This window comes from Lepisosteus oculatus, chromosome 28, assembly GCF_040954835.1.
Source record: "Lepisosteus oculatus isolate fLepOcu1 chromosome 28, fLepOcu1.hap2, whole genome shotgun sequence".
In the NCBI taxonomy this organism is placed as follows: domain Eukaryota; kingdom Metazoa; phylum Chordata; class Actinopteri; order Semionotiformes; family Lepisosteidae; genus Lepisosteus; species Lepisosteus oculatus.
In genome coordinates, this window is record NC_090723.1 from 4879228 (window position 1) to 4898054 (window position 18827).

The 18827-nt window shown below is 44.4% G+C and overlaps 1 protein-coding gene across 4 annotated transcripts in view; it reads left to right on the top strand.

The window, feature by feature from the left end:
* The first annotated feature begins 13128 nt into the window (after nucleotides 1-13128).
* stat5a (signal transducer and activator of transcription 5a) overlaps nucleotides 13129-18827 on the top strand; it is a 90369-nt gene continuing 84670 nt past the window's right edge. The window contains exon 1 of one of the 4 annotated variants that reach the window (XM_015361884.2): nucleotides 13129-13488. The gene's annotated coding sequence lies outside the window, so the exon portion shown is untranslated. The other 3 variants (XM_015361881.2, XM_015361883.2, XM_015361882.2) reach the window with 3 other exon arrangements.

The window sequence follows — 18827 nt, forward strand, 5'->3', positions numbered from 1 at the left end:
GAGGTACAAGGATTAAGTGAAGGACAGTGCTGAGCTGTATTTGGGTTAAAACTACCTCTGGTCTGTTTTCTCTCTGCAGAATATGCCCATCCCAAACCCCCATAAATGCTATCAGTTTGAATACTCGCTGCTTATTAAATTCTTTTGAGTAAAATACGGTTACAAAAATTTTTTTTCTTATTTCTCTGTTCAAAAAGTCTCCCTGTCCCAAGAGGGGGGCTAAAGGTTTCTCGGATACTTATGGAAATGCCCTCCATCTGTGGTAGGTAAGTGCCAAACCACGTGAGTTTACCCTCTACTTCATGTTCAGTGTGAACCCAGCTGAAGGCAGAGGCTCATAATTCAAGCCCCAGGGAGCTGCTGTCGCTGTAGGATTTCATTCCACCTTCTTAACTACCTAATTGATCTATTAGCTAAATTAGACCAATTTAAGAGCTACTGAATTGTGATTCACTGGGACTAGCTCTGATTTAAGCAGTATTCTTTGTGCACACGATTGACTTTAAGCATCGTTTCCAAATTCAGTCATTTTGAAAAGCTATGAATGAGACAAGATGTATTCTCTTTTTTTACAAAAAGGGATAGCTAAAAAAATAACATTTGCAATGTTTATTAAAGCTAGCGTATTTATTTTTAAAGAGTTTTGGGAGCTCATCGTATGGTGTACACTCCTGCCACACATTCAGGATGAAACGCATATTGCTGTAGTCTCTGTGCTCAAAGGTCATTGAGGCAGGAGGAAGCACTGAGGGGTCTCTGACTAACAGAAAAGCTTGTCAAAACGTTTATCTTTACCAGAATGCAGTACTCCAAATGCCCTGCTCGCTAGGGTATCTAACTCCACACTGGACAAACTCCAATATGTTCAGAATTCAGCAGCCAGAATCCTGGCCAGGTTGCATGCAAGTGATCACATTACCCCTATCCTGGAGTCCTTGCACTGGCTTCCTAACAGGTTTTGTGTCAACTTCAAAATACTCATGCTCTCCTGTAAGGCTCTGTAAGGCTTGGTACCTCAGTACCTGTCTGACTTATCTTCCTCGCTCACTACCTTGTGACCTTCATTCTTTGTCTGTCTGGTCTTCCGTATGTCCCCGTAGTCTGCCTGCACTCTATGAGTGACAGGGCCTACTCCTGCTGTGCCCAAGAGTTCTGGAACTCTATCCCCAAGAATATCAGTGTCACCTGCCCTGAGCGCATTCAGATCTAGGCTCAAAACCTTTCTTTTCAGAATGGATACACTCAGAAACCACATAGGACATAGTCTGGCAAGCTTTCTTAGAAGGAAGAATGATGTTTTCAGAATATTTTGCAAATGTGCCTCAGACATCAAGCCTAGAAGAAATGTCACCCCTGAGTTCTATAATTTAGATTGAGAACCAAGTACAATGCCACCCACAGAATAGTTCATTGGCTTTACATAGTCGATGGTGTGTGCAGATAAGAGTGACATGTCCTGCCAGTTTAAAAATTAAATCAAAAGCCATAAGACGTTTGCTAGCAACTTAAAACAAAGTGGTTTCTGTGCTGTGTGATTGTTTTGTGATTTTCACTATAACAGATTTATCCTGGCAGTAACACATGGTGTCTTTCCTGCTTTGAGATAGCATGAGAGTCTTGTGCCAGGTTGCGTCCTGAACTCTTTAAGCTATGTGCTAAGGTGGGTGAAATCCCTACACGGCATGGAGTGGTGGAGGGTTAGGAGCCCATGTTGTAGATGGGATGCTCCTACCATGCAGAGATATTAGAGATTTTCCTTGTGTCACACTAGTAGAATGTGCAGATGTACAACTGTAAGTTGTTTTGGATAAACGCATCAGATCAATGAATGAAAAATGATGCAAGATGGCTAGAGATGAGGGGAAAGGGGTTATTAAAATCACATCAGATTTCTGAAATGCAGGAAGCAGAGCTGCTATTATCAGAGTTCACGGATATGATGAATATGATCTCCCAGTACCACTGTGCAGGGGAGGGTGTGGGAATAGTAAATGCCTTCACACTTGACTGAAACACATAATCAGAAGCCATTCAAGCCCTTAAAGGTGGGACAGGTGTCACTTTTAATTTTAATTTACAGAAGCCAGCTTTTAAAGAAAAAGCCTGCTGTTCTGAGAACACATGTGGATGGAATGGGAAGTATTTGGTGTGGAGGAGAGCAGCTCACAGGTACATCCATGTGTGCTCAGAATGTGACAAAGCCTGTGCCATCACTGCCTGTGTTCGTACAGTATATCTCCCATGCTTGAGGGCCCTGACACTACATCCCTCAACACATTTTCACCAACGGGCCAGAAGACACCAGACAGAAAAGGGGCTGTTCTGGTTGCTGCATCAAAAAATGATGCAGGCTGTGGTGGGAACCTAGTTTTTTGTTCTGGAGATAAAAGAGTCACAACAACATGATAAAATCGGCCATTTTTGGCCGCTTTTTCATTCGTGCTTGACCAACCACGAACACCTGACCATCCACCAGGTGGGGCTGCACATTGGTGGTGGTGGAAGGGAGTCCCCATTACGTGTAAAGCTCTTTGAGTTCAGTGTCCAGAAAAGCACTATAGAAGTGTAAGCAATTATTATTATTATTATTATTATTATTATTATTATTAGCCCCAGAGCACCATTGCAACCAATGTGTGGTTCACACAGCGCAGTAACTAAGTGTGACCACCAGGTGTCGTCGTGCTCCAGCAATCTCCTCAGGGCCCAAAGTAACGTTCTCTTCACAGATGCAACTGTTACGAAAAGTTGTTGGCTTATGCAGCGCAAATTGAAATGTGAACCCATGTTTCTCATCCCCGCAAACGTGCAAGGGCTAATGACGAAGGATGGAGGATGCCCCAGACATCTGAGCGACTTGTAAACAGAACCTACTCTACAGCCGTTGGCAGGAATGGTAAGGATTAAGGGGGAGATTCCTCAGTGAAGGCCATGGGAGAAGATACTGCTGTGAGACGGAAAAGGGCAGTAAATACTTGTAAACTTCAGGTGAACTCCTTTAAGACTGCTGTCATTCCCAGCATCCACTGTGCCCGTTTGTTCTGATGGCAGCTTTTCTGAAGTAATAATTATAATTATTAAAGGCCAATAAGAAATTTGGCCAGGAGACCGAGGTAACACCCCTACTCTTTTCGAGAAGCCCCCTGGGATTTTTAATAGCCACAGGGAGTCAGGACTTCCGTTTTATGTCTCATCTGTAGAAAGGCGCCTTTTCACAGTCTGTGTCTCAGTCACTATACTGGGGCGTTAGGACCCACACAGACTGCAGGGTGAGCGCCCCCTGCTGGCCCCACTCACACCTCTTCCAGCAGCAACCTTTTTCCCAGGAGTCTCCCATCCAGGTACTGGCCAGGCTCACACCTGCTGAGCCTCAGTGGGCTGCCATGGTGATATGACTCTCCTGGTTCGGCTCAAAATAATCTGTGATCCACTTGAATCGTTCCGAACATTCTGCAAAAGCTCTCGGTTTCCCATGGTACTCTCCTGGTCTGAAGCACTATTGCTGTCGTGGAGTCTATTCAAACAACTTGTTTTTTTCAGAGGCCACTAAAATACAGGTCTCCCGTCAATCGAACAATTGCACTCCTTGTGTGAAGAATATCTTTGAGATGTAAGGAAGAATCAGGAAGAAAGAGGATCTGAAGGCTCTCCTCCACAAAAAAAAGGAATATAAGGTGAAATGGAATGGATTTGGCCTCTGTTCCCATGTGTTCTCTGCTGCACTCCGAGGGATGTCAGTCTCACCCTGTTTATGAGTCACTGCGATAGTTATTGTAACGCTAAAAATAGCGGCCAGAATCGTCTTTGTAGTCAGGGTGGGAGCTGTGAGTAACTCTACTGTGGTTTTAGTTCCCGAAAGCTGAGACAGATATGACCCGGCCTTGACAAGGGGTGAAAGTGGAATATAACCTGTTTTATTAACAAAAGCAAACAGTGCAATCACCGCTGCTGTCTTGAATCACTGTGAGCTGGCTGGATTTGGTGCACATACAGTAGTTACGGAAATATTTGCACTGGTCAAAAAAGGCATATTTTTTTTACCTTCTGTTTCTTCATTCATTTTTTGTGCCGCCTTTCTTTCTTTGTGTAAGTTAATGTCTAAACCCCTAACCAGCTGCTCCTTTCCTGGATGAGCCTCTGTTGGATTTCCAGAATTAAATCCAAGCGATGATGTGCCAAAACACCTGCTGTAGTCTTCATCACTGTGCTTCCATGTCTGTAGCGTAAGTGTTGGCCTACCCTGTGCGCAGCTACCCTGCTGGATGCACTGAATTCTAGCTACGCAATACTGGTGTGTTTGAGCCTCCTCAGTTTTGTGCCGCAGTGTGGAGCTCCCTCACACATCTCTATAATCTGTGTCTTAAGCGTTATAGTTACCCGTTTGAAGAAAAGGGAGAACCTTCTTTGATTGAAAGCAGAAAAAAAACCAAAATGGCAAGGACAGTGTATTGTCTGAAGGAGTATTCAGCGTGGGAGATCGTTGGATCTTGATATTTGCTTTCCACTTTCTCTTTCAGCTGCTGGATTTAACCCTTTGATCCCCAGTCCTGGGGAGGCCAGTACAGTGCAGTGGGCTTGGTCGCAGGAAGGGACAGTTTGTTTCCTCACGCTCGTTGAGGCTCTCCTGCGCATGCCGATGATCCTTGTGCTTTTTTCCCTGGGTGGGAAGTAAAATCAAAGTCTTACATGACCTAGCAGAAAAAAAATGTTAATATACATTTTGCCCTCCAAGATGCTTTGCATAAAAAAATACAGTATTGCCAGCATAATGAAGCTGGAAGTATCAGGCAGAAACTAATGCAATAGTAAGAACTAAAGCAATATCAAAGCATGCACAGAGAGTGTGGATGCAGAGCACTAATGTGTATGCCTGCTGGCGTGTGTTCCATGTTTGCAGTCATTATGTGCAGTCTGCAAATTAAAAACGTCAGTGCACTGCAGTACAAAGGATACCGAAGGGTGTAGTTGAGAGCAGAGAGATCACAGGCACGGCTGATCGTGACAAAGTCTACGGTGTTGTCAATGCCTTTGAGAAGTCTGATTGCTTGAATCAAGTCCCCTTTATTCAAAACTAAAGATATTCAGTTCCTTTAACCTGCCCGTGTTAAAGATTCCCTTAATGCTATTGATATGGCCCTTCTGTGGTTTCTTTGATTTTAGTGCAGATATGTCCTTGCCCTATTCTTGAAATGTAGCTACATAAGTGGTAAACAGTATTCTAAATGATGTCTAGCCAATGCATTGTACAATTTGAGCATGAACTTAAATCGAACTCCCCATGATTTGAATTCTGCAATGTTACATTGCACATGTATTTCCATTCCTCATTTTGTATATATAGTATGAATATGAACTATTTGCACTTTACTTTGCACTTGTCAGTAATTATATATAATCTGACAGGTACTCTATCTGCCCAGTCCTGGGTGGTATCTTAGTCTACTTCTAACATCTTTGCTGCCTCTAATGTATTTGTTCTCTTTCCTATTTTTATGTCATCTGCACATTTGACGAGTTTGCTGACTAAAAATAGATGATAAATCTTGTATGTAGATCAGAAAGAGCAGCAGGCCTAAAAGAGATGCCTGTGTTACTCCGCTAATGACCACAGCCCAGATAGGCTTCTCTCCACTTACTGTAGCATCTGTTTGCTGCTGAGGAGCAGTTTCCAATCAATGTATAGATACGTGGCCTGGGATTCCTGCAGTTTGCAGTTTGAGAATTTACCTTCATTGTGAGACCTTATCAGATGCTTTCTGGAAATCTAAACACACTGCATTGAAGACGTCTGTGTAAATTTTGACTATAATGATAATGTTCTCTTTAGCTCTTAAGATGTTTTCCATATCCTCCCGTCAAATACATGTCAGACTGAAATAACCCAGAGTTCCCTCATTCACTTGTGTCCCCTTTCTTAGATGGATATAACATTTGCAATTTTCCAGTCACTGGGAACTGACTTACATGGAAAATCAGGTTTAAAACAAATCATGACCAGCACTATACTGAAGTTGAGAATTAAATGATGTCATTGTATGATAATCCTATGCTCCAGAACATAATCATAATTCATAATCACTTTGCCTATCTCAGAAATCAGTCCTCTTAGCGCTACCAGAGATGCCTTTTTTCACCACAAGAAGGGGAGGAGCTGATATTGATGCATTTTTAGGCATCACACTCATTGTGTAGCACTTGTGGTATCACAAGTGTTGAGCTGGAAACTACAGAGAGCAAAAGCAATCTTATAAGTCAGTTGGCAGCAATATTTTCATACATTTAAACTGCATTTATCCATCTTTGATCTTTAAACACTGTACAGGTACTTTTAACTAGGGGGTAGGTGTGTCTAAATATGTGTATTATAATGGGTTTATTATAATAAATAAACTACTGGTACCTATAGTTTGCATTGAACAACACGGTTATTGTTAGGGGATCAGAACCACACCTTGTAGAGCCTGTTGAAATATGATACGTAAGTGTTCAGTATACTTTATAATGACCTTACTTCATTTCTGTAAGTACTACAAAAATACCTTCATTTCCAGTTGGTCTGTAAGAACTACTTCTAAAAAATAACCAGCAGAGAGGCAGGGGTGGGGGGTGGTTAAACGATGAATATTTTTAGTACTAAAAGGGGGAGCTCATGAAAGACATTTTAAAGGCATTTGACCAGGTTTACACAGTTTTCTACAAAATATAATCTAGTTTTGCTTCTTTCTTTAAGAACGATTTCTGAAAATTCACGCAAGCGTGACCAAGCGTGTATCAGTCTCAACCCCACATCGCAAAATACATTTTTTGAGCTGCAGTTAGATCTACCACCAAAGGTCTTGTGTGTGAAGACTGCTAGTGATGTAGGAGTCATTGCTGAAAAGGCCTGCTCAGGAATTCGGTGGCACAGCCTGGGCCATAACTTCTCATTTCTAGGAAAATTGCTAGAAATCTTCGTTTTAAGAGAAATGGGTCTGACCACATTGTCAATCTTTGCTTTAATTATTTTTTTCTGTAATCAGCTAAGTTTTTGTGCTTAATCTGCAATACTTTCAAAAATATTTGTTTTTAATTTAAACCAGGGAGTGTGGGATGATGGCATTAGAGAACACTTTGTCATCTTCAAAATGAATATTGATTCACATAATCAAAGGAAATCTGCAAGAGCAAACCATCGAACATTTTCTAAAGACACCCACGTATTTTTGTTATCACTGCTATTGGGAAGACATCCACTTACTTAGTGTGCTGATATGTATAAACCCATGTAATAATGGTAAACCTACAAGATAGCCTCAAATTCATGAAGGGAATTTAATTGTCAGGGACACAATTTCACAGAGATCATGTCTGAGAACTGCTTAAATGGCATTTTAATCAGGTGTCTTGGGTTCATCATTGACACACAAAAGAATGTTTTTATATTACGCTTTTATAGAGAGTTGCTGTTGATAGATCAAGTAGCCAAATTATACCAACGAATGCGTATCTTTAACTTTGCGTTGTGCATGAAAGCAATGTTTCGATCCAACACACTGCAATGTGCTTGTTTACAGTCGCATTCTTGGGAAAGGGTTCATTTGTCTTGTATAGAACGAATCGTTGCTGTGAACAACTCGATGGGATTCTACACGCAAAACTTAGCTGAGCCATGAGTTTAAACTTTACTGTATGAGAAAAATACTGTAGCTGTTGTTTATCAAGATCTGTGTGCCTCTAGGACACATCAAGTATTTTTAAGACTAATAAGGTTAATATGGCCATGTGTGCCTCTGACACTGAGCCTACCTTTCTTTCTGTGTCAGGAATAATACAGCTCAAAGCAGATTGCCCCCCAGGCTGTGAAACCTGGAAGCTGAAAGAGCAAGAAAGATTCTTTCTTTGCAGCAGTGGAGATCTGTGGTCCGGCAGGTTTTCTATTTATCACCATGACCTCTACTGCTGAAGACTTGGGGAAAAAAAATCCAATTGATCAAGCAATTAGTTTGATTAGGAAAGTGAGAGTACAAATGGGGAACAAACACTCACCCTGTGGCTTCTGAGAACTAGACAATTAGGAATCATTCACAGTGCCCCCAGTCCAATCGGTCAGGCCAATAATGGCCCACACACCTCAAAATCATCAGTTGGTTGCTTTTCTTCCCAGAGACTTAACACCTTAGGTAATAGAGGGAACTAAAACTGCCAGACCCCAGATCTCTTGGGTTGTTGTAGCCTTATAACATAGATGCACCGTGGCAGGGCCATCCCCCAGCTCCTTTTGAAGACGCCTGACAAAATTGGGTTTGATTAAGTTATTGATCAGGTAGCAGAGTGCTCTGGTTAAATTAAACCTCTAGGCCACGACTATCTAATCCTGATCCTGCAGGACCTGCGTCTGCAGAGTTTCTAGGTTATAAAGCAGCATCTGAAGAGACGGCCACTGGGAGAGGTTGTTCATTTTGTCTAATTAAACCAATAACAGAGCTGACCTGGGTAAAGACCAATATACCAGGGTAGGACACTCTGCTTCCGGTATTGCAATGTTTAAGGACTGAAGGCATGAGCGTCTTAGAACAGGGATGAGCAACTCCAATCAATGAGGACCACAGAATCCTATGTCAGTACTCATTTTATAATTGGAGTGATTATTTGGATGAGGACTCAAATTACCTTTGAATTAAATTTTATGCAAATGACAATTGAAGGGACCCCTGTAAAACTTAAAGGAGCCTGACCTTTGGGGATTCAAGTTGGTCAGTATTCAAATCCTCACCGAATTCAGATCATCTCACCTGGAGATGATCCAGTCCATGGTGTGTGTGTAGGGTTTCATTCTAACTTGCAGTTGTATCCAGCTCAAACAACAAACTAATGAATATTTCTGCAGTGGTTTGAAAGTTTTTTATACCGTTTGTGGTTGAAAAGAGAACTATGAGCAGGGCGGTGTGGTGGGCAGCACAGTTACCTCACAGCATCAGGATCCTGAGTTTGAGTCTGGATGCCAGTGCCTGTCTGTATGGAGTTTGCATGTTCTTCCCTATGTGCATGTGGGGTTTTGTCGGCTGATCCGGCATTGTCTCACATATCAAAAACGTACAAGTGAGGTTTGATTGGTCACTCTGATTCGCCCCCCTGGGGTGTGTCCTCAGTCAGGACTTGTCCAGGAGCAGTGCTGTCTGAGCCTCTCTCCTCTGCAACCAGGGCTCAGAATGGCTTCCAGGACCAAGAGTGGAATCCCCTGACTTTGCCAGTCATTGAAGACAAGGGGGAGGAAAAATCCTTGATGGAAAGCAGATAGAAACAGAAACAGAAAATGCAGGAAAGAAAACACAAAACAAATCAAAGGTCACCACAAAATGAGTGACTGCAAAACAAAACGTGCATTTCCTCTCTGTCTCATTCATGCCATACCGCTCCTACCACAACGCCATGAGAGTTATCTTCACATCGCGCTGGAAATGCGATACTGGTTGCTATGAGTGAGACCCGTTAATGTTGGTTCGGGGTCTCTATGCAGCTGGTGCACAGGGTCCAGAAAATGGATGGTGTAGGCACACCCTTTGGTTATCTCCCGACTTCAAGCTCAGTTACGGGAGTCCAGTACAGCTTTCAGTGGTGGCTCTTCTGTTGTTGTTTTCCCTCTCGTGAAGCTCAGAATGTGAAATTCTTGCACGTCACCATCATGTCAGTTTCAATAACCACTCCTCTCAGTGCACTTTTCACTGACTGTACTGATTGTACTGTATTATTGTATCATTTCATTACGCTGTGCTGTGTTGACTGTGTTAAGCTGCTGTTGCACTGCGATTTCCCTCACAGGATCAATGAAGTATCTATCTAATGAATTCAGGGTTACAGTGGCCTGGAGCCTATCCTGAGAAGCAATGGGGGCAGGGCAGGAGACATCCTGGACAGGACGCCAGTCCATCACAGGACACACAATCACACAAAGGCCAATCAACCTACCTACACGGCTTCGCACTGTGGGAGGAAACTGGAGCAGCCAGTGCAAATGCAAGGAGAACATGCAAACTCCACACAGACAGCACCCCAGGAACTGAACCCAGGGCCCCAGTGGTGCAAGGTAGCAGTGCTGTCCAATGCACCAGCAGGCTGCACATGTAAAATGACTTTCAATCCAAATCCAACTCTTTATATTGTTAAATGGCTGTCATCTTTCAGCTTTTTTTTTGTCACCTTTCAACCTTGTTTGTAGAGCAACAGGGTGTGGCCCTACAAGATACACCAGCAGCAGTCAATTTCTCGGAAAGATTGGTAAAGGTATTCGCTAGACTCTCCTGTAGTAAAACTCACAAGTTCTGCTCATTACCTTTGAGGTTGTTGCCCAGGCGGCATGGGAGCAGTGTTACAACTGTTAATAATTAGACGATTAATATGATCCATTCAAATATTAGGGTTTCAATAGGGTGTGCACCCTAGGGTGTGTGCGCATTTGTGTTTTCATATTCTACACAAAGTATATAGAAATCGTGCTCTGACTTCACAGTGCAGGTCTGATGTGCTCTGTTTCTTTCCTAACTGAGAATTGCAGGACTTCAGCCTCAAACCATCCGCCTTTTGGAAAACCCGGTGTAAAGTGAAAAAAAAACCCGGGTCACGTGGCCGAATTGTGCTTGTTCCCAGTGCTCGCGGAATAAATGAGCTGGTTGCTTAGCTGTCGGCGTGTAAGATGTTTTCAAAAGCGCACGATGGGAATAGAGCACAAGCTCAGTATTTCGAATGCCGTCAACTGTCACAGAATCATGAACTGAAGTGACCTCTGCGCTTCCAGCGTCTAAACCTAAACCTACCTAACTGGTTCGGACTGTTTCCTTGTTGCTTGTTCTCGTTTCTGAACGTCATGTTTCTTTTTGTCGGTCCTGCTGATGTTCCGATTATACCGGTGACGTCAGAGATAAAGAAAATTATTTGAATATCTGTGTTTACTTTCCTTGGCTTTCTGTTATCAGGAAAGACTCTCGAAATCTTCAGAACCGCATTCAATTAAGATGAAGATTAGAAACAGTGAATGCTTAAAACCTAGGATTTTCTAAACACGTTTCGCGATAAGTTTAATGGCTCCAAACACCAGTTAAGATGTACAAAGTGCTTACTTGTGACTCCAGTAGGGACACTTAGTCCTCCTCTGTAATACCAATATCGGTTTAAGAAGCGGTAGCACCTGAAACGAGGTTAGAATCTTTTTTTTTTAATCCTGAGATTTTTTAACTGGACCTGCATTGTTAAAAAAAACAAACAGCAGATGTAGAAAAGGTCATTATTTTATTCTTTATTCATGACAAAACGATCAGAAATAAAAATAACATAAGGTTTCGTTTAGAGCTTTTGCATTTTCCAGGATAGTATTTAAATGATTGTAAAACATCACAACAACAACAACAACAACAACAACAACAACAACAACTATTATGCCTCCATTTTCTAACGGTTTTGTCCAATTCAGGGCTCCAGGGGAGGCCAAGTCTATCCAGGCAAGCAGCGGGTGTAACACAGGCAGGGCACACACTGGACAGGACGCCAGTCCACTGCAGGGCGGACACACACTCGCACCAGGAAGTAACCCACGCAAACACAGGAAGAGCATACAAACTCCATGCAGATAGCACCCCCGGAACTGAACCAGGGCCCCAGTGCAACACAGATAACCAGCGCAGCAGTGCGTATTAATTTATAATCATTTCTTACATCATCAGCATTATTATTGTTGTTGTTGTTGTTACTAATACTACGAATAAAGACGAGTTCATAGCGTTTCAGAATGATGACCGTCTCGTGTCCTGATCCTGCTTGTGTCCAGCAGGTCTGGACATGGGCAGCAGGCTGCCGTGATGCAGCGATCAGACCTCCAAGGGGTGTTGGTGGACCGGGAGGCTGCACCCTTCACTGTTCATCAGGGTTTCCAGACCCGCCGGCCCAGTAGGGTGAGTGGTGAATCCCAGCTGCAGGGGGCGCTGGTGCTCTCACTACCTGGTCAGTAATGCTCCCAGGGGGGTTTCCAAAAGGTTGTCTGATGTCCTGGCTGGATTCCTGGGGTGGTGGTGGGGGGGACAATCTGCCCCCCCCCCCGACGTCCCCCCTTAAATCAACCAGCTCACCTCCACCTACTCTGCCCAGTAAGCAGGCTACTGGTGCAGAATGACAGCTGTGTGTCACCTCGGTACAGTTTAGCAGTGAATGAAATCAGGCTCTGCCTATACTGTATATGAAGTACTGTGCCTATACAAAAACATCCCTTTTATTTTTTTCCCATGCAATGACAGTAGATTTAAAGGCGAAATGTTGGTTTTTGTTACACGTGGGAAAACCCAAATCCTCCAGGACAGGTACTTTCGATTACGAAAATGACCCGATTTTATAGAAAAATTATAGAGCACTGGAACATTTCCAATGTGATTTCTCATTATTTTTCGGGGTTCTATCGTTATCTCTTGCTACCGCGCTGCGGGTTTCATCCGCAGTCAGTCCAGCCTCTTACAATCAACACGCAAAAACTGTAGTTTGTCGATCGGTTCTGCATCGCGCGTTAGTCACGGAGGGTGGTTTTGGAGAAGGCCGGTTGCTACAGGCAGAGCGAGTGTATAGTTCAGGTTTCGACAGCGTGCCACCGCTTGCGTGGGAAGAGGGATCGGGTCGGAGCAGTGGGTGCGCTCTGACACAATTTCAGCGTGTTTAAGAAAGTAACGTGGGGATTAAGCGCGCTTCGGGCACCGGGAGGCGGTGCCGGCTATGCAATGCGAGCTACAAGCTGCGGAGTTTAAGGCAACATAAAAATACAGTTCCGAGTTACCCTGAGTGCGCCCTCGATATATTTCAATCTCTTGTCCCCAGTTTTACTTACCATTAACATTAAAACACGGCCAGTTTCGTTAGACGCGAAGCCGGTGTGGTCTGTCAACCCGACGCTAAATAAAAGCCGAGGGTTTATAAATAAACTGCAAGAAAAAAAAAGAAAGAAAGGGGGACTGATAAACTGCGGAGGCTCTTGTCGTAGATGCTCCATCTGACGATTGGCACCATCGCGACTTTTTTTTTTTAAAAGAGGGTAAGTAGACGTGAAATAAACCCGCGTGGATCCGTGTACGCCGCAGGTAGCGCCGATGCAGCCCGGTGTAGGTTTCAGGGGTTGGAGCGCAGCAGGACCGCGCGGGGAGGGCACACGCGCCCCTCTCCCTCCCGGGGCACCCCTGCCGCGGGCTCGCGGGGCGCCGCTCGCTCGCGCAGACCGGGGCGAGCCGGGCGGATCATAAGATCCGTGCTCGAGCGCGGAGGGGCCGCTGCTGCCAGACGCGAAGTGGAGCCGGAAGTGGGCGGTTGGAGATAGAGAGTGAAAGAGCGAAACAGACAGACCGAGAACTGCGTAACTGACTCGGGGTTAGGGGAGAAACTGGGAGAGAGAGAGAGGTCTGTTACTGGGGTTGTGCTAGGGAGAGCCTTCTGCTTGACTTTTTTTATGTGAAAAAGAATACTTCCGTCGAGCGTCCGGCTGAGGTAAGTTGCTGTTTATATATTTTTAAAACGTCTGTGTTATATTGGAGAAGGGGGGGGGGTAGGTCTGTGGAGAAACGTTTCGGCGGTGTTGATCTTTCGGGTTGCGAAATATTTCGGGGGGGGTGGAAGAAGCGTTTTGTAAACAAAACGGGCTGGTCTGCGAGGTGTCGTGCAGTCGGGGCTGCGGTTGTTGACATTTCGGCCGCGCTAATGAACTTCAGTCGCTCTTTCTCAAGAGTGCAGCCTGCATTGGTCTGCTGTGAGTTATGGGCACTCGGTGCATTCTCTTCCTGATGTTTTAACTCCTTTGAGAAAGTACTGTCAAGCCGATATTTCCTTGGACTGTGAAATGAGACAGACTGAAACAAGCCCAGTGGTGTTGGTGGTACAGGAGAGTAAGATCTATTTTCCAACTGCGACCTGCCGGGGATCCGATGGTGAGAACGGACGGTGTAATTAACAAAATAGGTTTTGAAAAATAAAATCGCCAGGCGGGGATTTTTCCTTTTGGGGGGGGGGAAACACCCCGCAACAACCCGTAGTTTCAGTCTCTGCGAATTTTGAATTTTTTGTCGCGGTCATGCAGGTATGGTGGAGGTTGAGCAAAATAAATAAATAAAAAAAATACTTTCGTTCAGCCAGTCCTCAGACCGCGTCTTGTTGAAGCACGGTACTTCAGCTGCTGGTGGGGGCGCCAGTATATTATTAAGCAAGAAATTATTGACGCAGATGGAACCGTAGCTAAGGTTTCCGAAGTTGTGCTGCGAGTCGTGTCTGTTATTCGGCAGCGAACAGGCGTGCTGTAAACATGTGCTGCCGAAGTTGAAGTCCGGCAGGGATATTCATTTTTTATTTCGACATCGCACTCGCAGCAAGGGGTAATGGCAGAGGAATCTTCATTTAAGTGTCCGCGTTGCTTAACTCCGTTGTTTTTCCTCAGACTTGGTGCACTCGTAACCCTCTACACTGTATGTGTGGACACATGCAAATGTTCGCTGTGTACGTGCACATCTGCATATGTCTTTGGTTTTCCTTACGTACATTCTATAAAGTGGTTTAACACGTGTTAATTCACTAAATGGGAAATTCTCATCTTAATTAAACACTTACAGGAGTGACAGAGATAATTCGTATATTTATCAAAAACGCTGTTATATAGAATCTATAAATACACTTCATTTGATCACTAATACAAATTAAAGGGTATCTAAATAATTTAAATCTAATGATAACACTTGGTCCTTACGAAAAGAGTCATGAGCGCGCTTGGAGAGTATTCCCCGCTGCTTCATGTAACAGGACAGGGTCGGTTTTTGAGGCCGGACACGGTACAGGGAAATTACTCATGAAGGGATGTGGTCATCGTGTCCTGAGTGGGGAAAAGCCCCGGTGAGCTTTCTGAATGTGAAAATATACCTCGTTGGCCACCCCAGGCTGTTCAGTGCAGCATGGGGATAACCTGGGACCAGAGGATGTTGAGAGCACCAGTAGGAGCATGTGATTGAGCGATGTCAGGTCTCCCGAGGTGGGGAGGAGCTCACCTGCCCCCTTTTTACAGTTTTTATTGAAGTTCTGAGTTTGTGGTGAGGCAGCAGGGTTGCTCAGCGGTCAGCTGTGCTGCCCGTTCTGCCCCTGAGGTGCCGTTTGTGTGGAGTTTGTATGTCCCCCCCGTGTTTTCATGGGGTCACCTCTGGGTGCTGCAGTTTCCTCCCCCAGTCCAGACGGGCAGATAAAAGACAGACTTGTGGGTTCATTTGCTGAGTTTGTAAGGTAGTTGGCAGAGTTGAGGCTTGCCGTTTCATCCCGGGTGAATACTTTTAAACCCACCCGAACTGGGTTGGTAAATGTATTCGGACCCTCTTCTGGTGCTGCCCGGGTTGTCCATCCCCCTTTCCTTTGGCTGGCCACGGAAGGATTTTTCTCTTTAAGCGGATCTCTGCATCTCTCCTGACTTCTTTTAGAACTGCTCCTGAAGTGTTTGATTCATGCTTTGACTTTTCACGCCCTAAATCTTTCACAATAGTTTACTTCCATGACGTCTATAGCCTTCGACAAGAAGGAAGACGATTGAGTGTGAGTTGTTCTGTTGCCTTTGGATTTCTTACAAACCAGACTGCGTTTTCTCAAAGTGACATCCACTCTGACCGTGCAATTCTAAGCAGTGTGGTTTTATTGATCTATTTATGTTCATCGGACACAGCTGAAATAATTGACTGTTCAAATGATTGCATTGTCACACTTGGTTCTATCGCAGGAGTTCAGAGAGATTACTGTATCCCGTCACCTCATCCATTCCTTTTTATCCATCCTTTCGTTTTCTACCCCTTTATCCAGCACAGGGTGGCAGGGGAGTGGGAGCCTATCCCAGCAAGCAGCGGGTGCAAGGTAGGGTACACTCTGGATGGGATGCCAGTCTGTTATAGGGCACACACAGACACAGATATGAACACACTCGCACCAGGCCCAGTTTTCCCCCAGAAGCCTATGTATCTAGCAGTATGTCTTCGGACTGTGGGAGAAAACTTGAGCACCTGGCAGATTCCCACAGGAGCATGGGGAAAACACACAAACTCCACACAGAGAACACCCCAAGTCCGCATTTGAACCCGGGGCCTCAGCACTGCGAGGCAGAAATAATAACCACTGCGCCACTGTGAGGCCCATGCATTTTTATGATCGCTATAAAACATTCTGAGCACGGCTCCTCTTCTGCCCTTTTTGAACATGCGCTGTTCCGAAAGAGTCCAGGATTACACTTAGATGTGTAGCAAGCTCCTGGAAACAGAATTTTAAATCACTTCGGAAAAATCAATCAAAAACAGGCCAGCATTCTAAAAAATTCCTTGGCCTCTCATTTTGTATGTGTTGTCATATTAATAGAACTCAAAGAACTTAGGTGGCAAAGCAGTAAATTGTCTCTATCAGAAGGACCTCACTCCATAATGACTGCTCTGTGCCCTTATTTTCTGAGAAAAATGTAAGACTGGTAGTACTAGGGTACTGAGAAAAAGTGAAGGGGTGTTAAAATTAGCAGGGTAGCTTCTTTTATATCAATCTATTAGAAAAGAGTGGTATTAAAATTATTTCCAAAGCCGTATATAGAATTTTGGAGTCAAGGGAAAGATGTGTAAGTTTTTGACTGTACACAGTTCAATATTGTGAACAACATTATTTTAATATTTTGTTCAATACATTAGTGTTTTGTATGGGGGTGGGGCTTTTGCTATAGAGAGCTGGGCATCTTGTTTTCATGATCCTATATGTTTGTCAATGAGTGACTATGGAATGGTGCTCTGATTAGCCTACGGCACTTCCCACGATTCTGCCGAGTCATTTGATATCTGGGGCCTCTGATGTCTATGTAAGGAGAGAAGGATTTCATGACGTTTGGAGTCATTGTCGCATTGAAAGATGCATCCATGCCCAGTGAGCCAGGCTCTCGTGCAGTGTCTTGGCCAATCAGAACCTGCCTCTATTGGTCAACAGTCAGGGTGGCCCGTCCATGAATTCATCCGTTTTCCGACCGCTTTATCCAGTTTGGGTTTGCGGGGGAGCTGGAGCCTATCCCAGCAAGCAACAGGCGCAAGACACACAGACACACACTCACACCAGGGCCAGTTTTCCTGGAAGCTAGTTAACCTCCCAGTATGTCTTGGGACTGTGGCAGGAAACTGGAGCTCCCTGAGGAAACCCATGTGAACCTGAGGAGAATTTCCACGCAGATGGCACTTCCTGGTCTATAATTGTACCCAGGTTCCCAGTGTCCAGATGTTGTATAAATCCCTGATGCCCTTAGTTGATACAGCACCCCAATTGTGCTGATCTACCCTTATGCTTTCCTGTATCTGACATATACTTCTGATAAACTGCTGTTCAGCACAGACTTTGACACATCTGTGAAGAAACCCTTCTTCATCAGGTTCGCTCTGTTTAGTTTCTGGTATGCAGCTTAGCCTTGTTTTCTGCCCCTGAGGCCATGCATCTTCTGATGCATTGCAGCCTCCACAGCACTTTACAGGAGAGGTAGGGCTGATTGGAGGAGGAGCGGCCTGTCCATCGCTCATGCCACTGCGAGCCTGCCAGCACCTGGGGGAGCTGCCGGAGTTGCCGCTCTGCCAGGAGAGAGCTGGCTTTGTAATCCTTACCCCCCAGTGACACCGGCGCAGTGAATCCTGGTCACAGCTGGCTCCCAACTCTGAGCACAAAGGCTTAAACCAAAGCCTCATCTACCCCTTTGTACCCCACAGCTGAAAGTCAGTTTGTCTTTCCTGGTTTATCCCCCCCCCCCCCCCCATACGTAGCAAGTTGATGGTTGAGTTGTTGGCCTCCTATCCCCTGTAGCTTGCTCTTGTCACTGTTTTTCTCACCTGCAGGCCTCACAGTGCCTAGAGACGAGTTAGCGGCCCTCTGAGGGGCAATGCATCTCTTGCCAGTGATGCTGCATGCCCATCAAGGCCAGGGGGTTTGCTTTTAGGTGGTGTGGAAAAGGTGGGCTGATTGATGTAAGTCTAGACAGATATTGATGGCACTTGGCCAACTGTGCACCACTACTTGGTGGAAATCCCAGTCATAGTCCGCTCATAATAATGTTGTATAGACTCAGTCTGCACTGTAGGGCAAATCTGGTGCTGTGCACAAGATGTGTTTAATGGTTGAAAGCTTTTTATAGTGTTACCATATAGAGTCCTGGCCTGAAAAGTAAATGAAAGAACAGCATTTGTGTGCTTTTACACAAATTAACTGAGAGTGTAATAAAGCTGTAACTCTTTGCTGTGAAGGGATCTACTTGTTCTTCATACTGTATTATGTGTAATTTTCAGGCAGGTCAATGAGGACATCTGTTCTCAGGCGTGACTTTACTGTGCTAACAACCTGTTATTACACTAAAATGTGTTTTTGATAACATTGTAGAAACTTTGTTCTATACTTTCAGTTTAACAGCAAACTGCCTCATATTTCATTTAACTGCCTCTTCTTCACATTCTGAAAAGCATAGGTTGTAAGTACCAATGTATATTACCGTAAAACTTTACAGGGCTTTGCACCTGTGCCACTTCAGTGTTGTAATAGAGTAGCACAATACCTTATTATTGACATCACATCATCCCATCTCCAAAATGAATGGCTGGATTTGAGAAAAAACAAATGTAAATGTTCACTGATATCTTGGTTTCTTGCCTAATTAAAAAAAACCTCTTTGGGGGAATTTACAGTCAACAGCAGAGCTGTTTAAAAAATATATGAAGTACTATTTGGAGTAAAATTCTTTTGCACCTCAGAGTGATGGTGTTGATAGTGCCCCAAGGCCCTTATTTTTAAAAAATAGGAGTGTTAGAGAA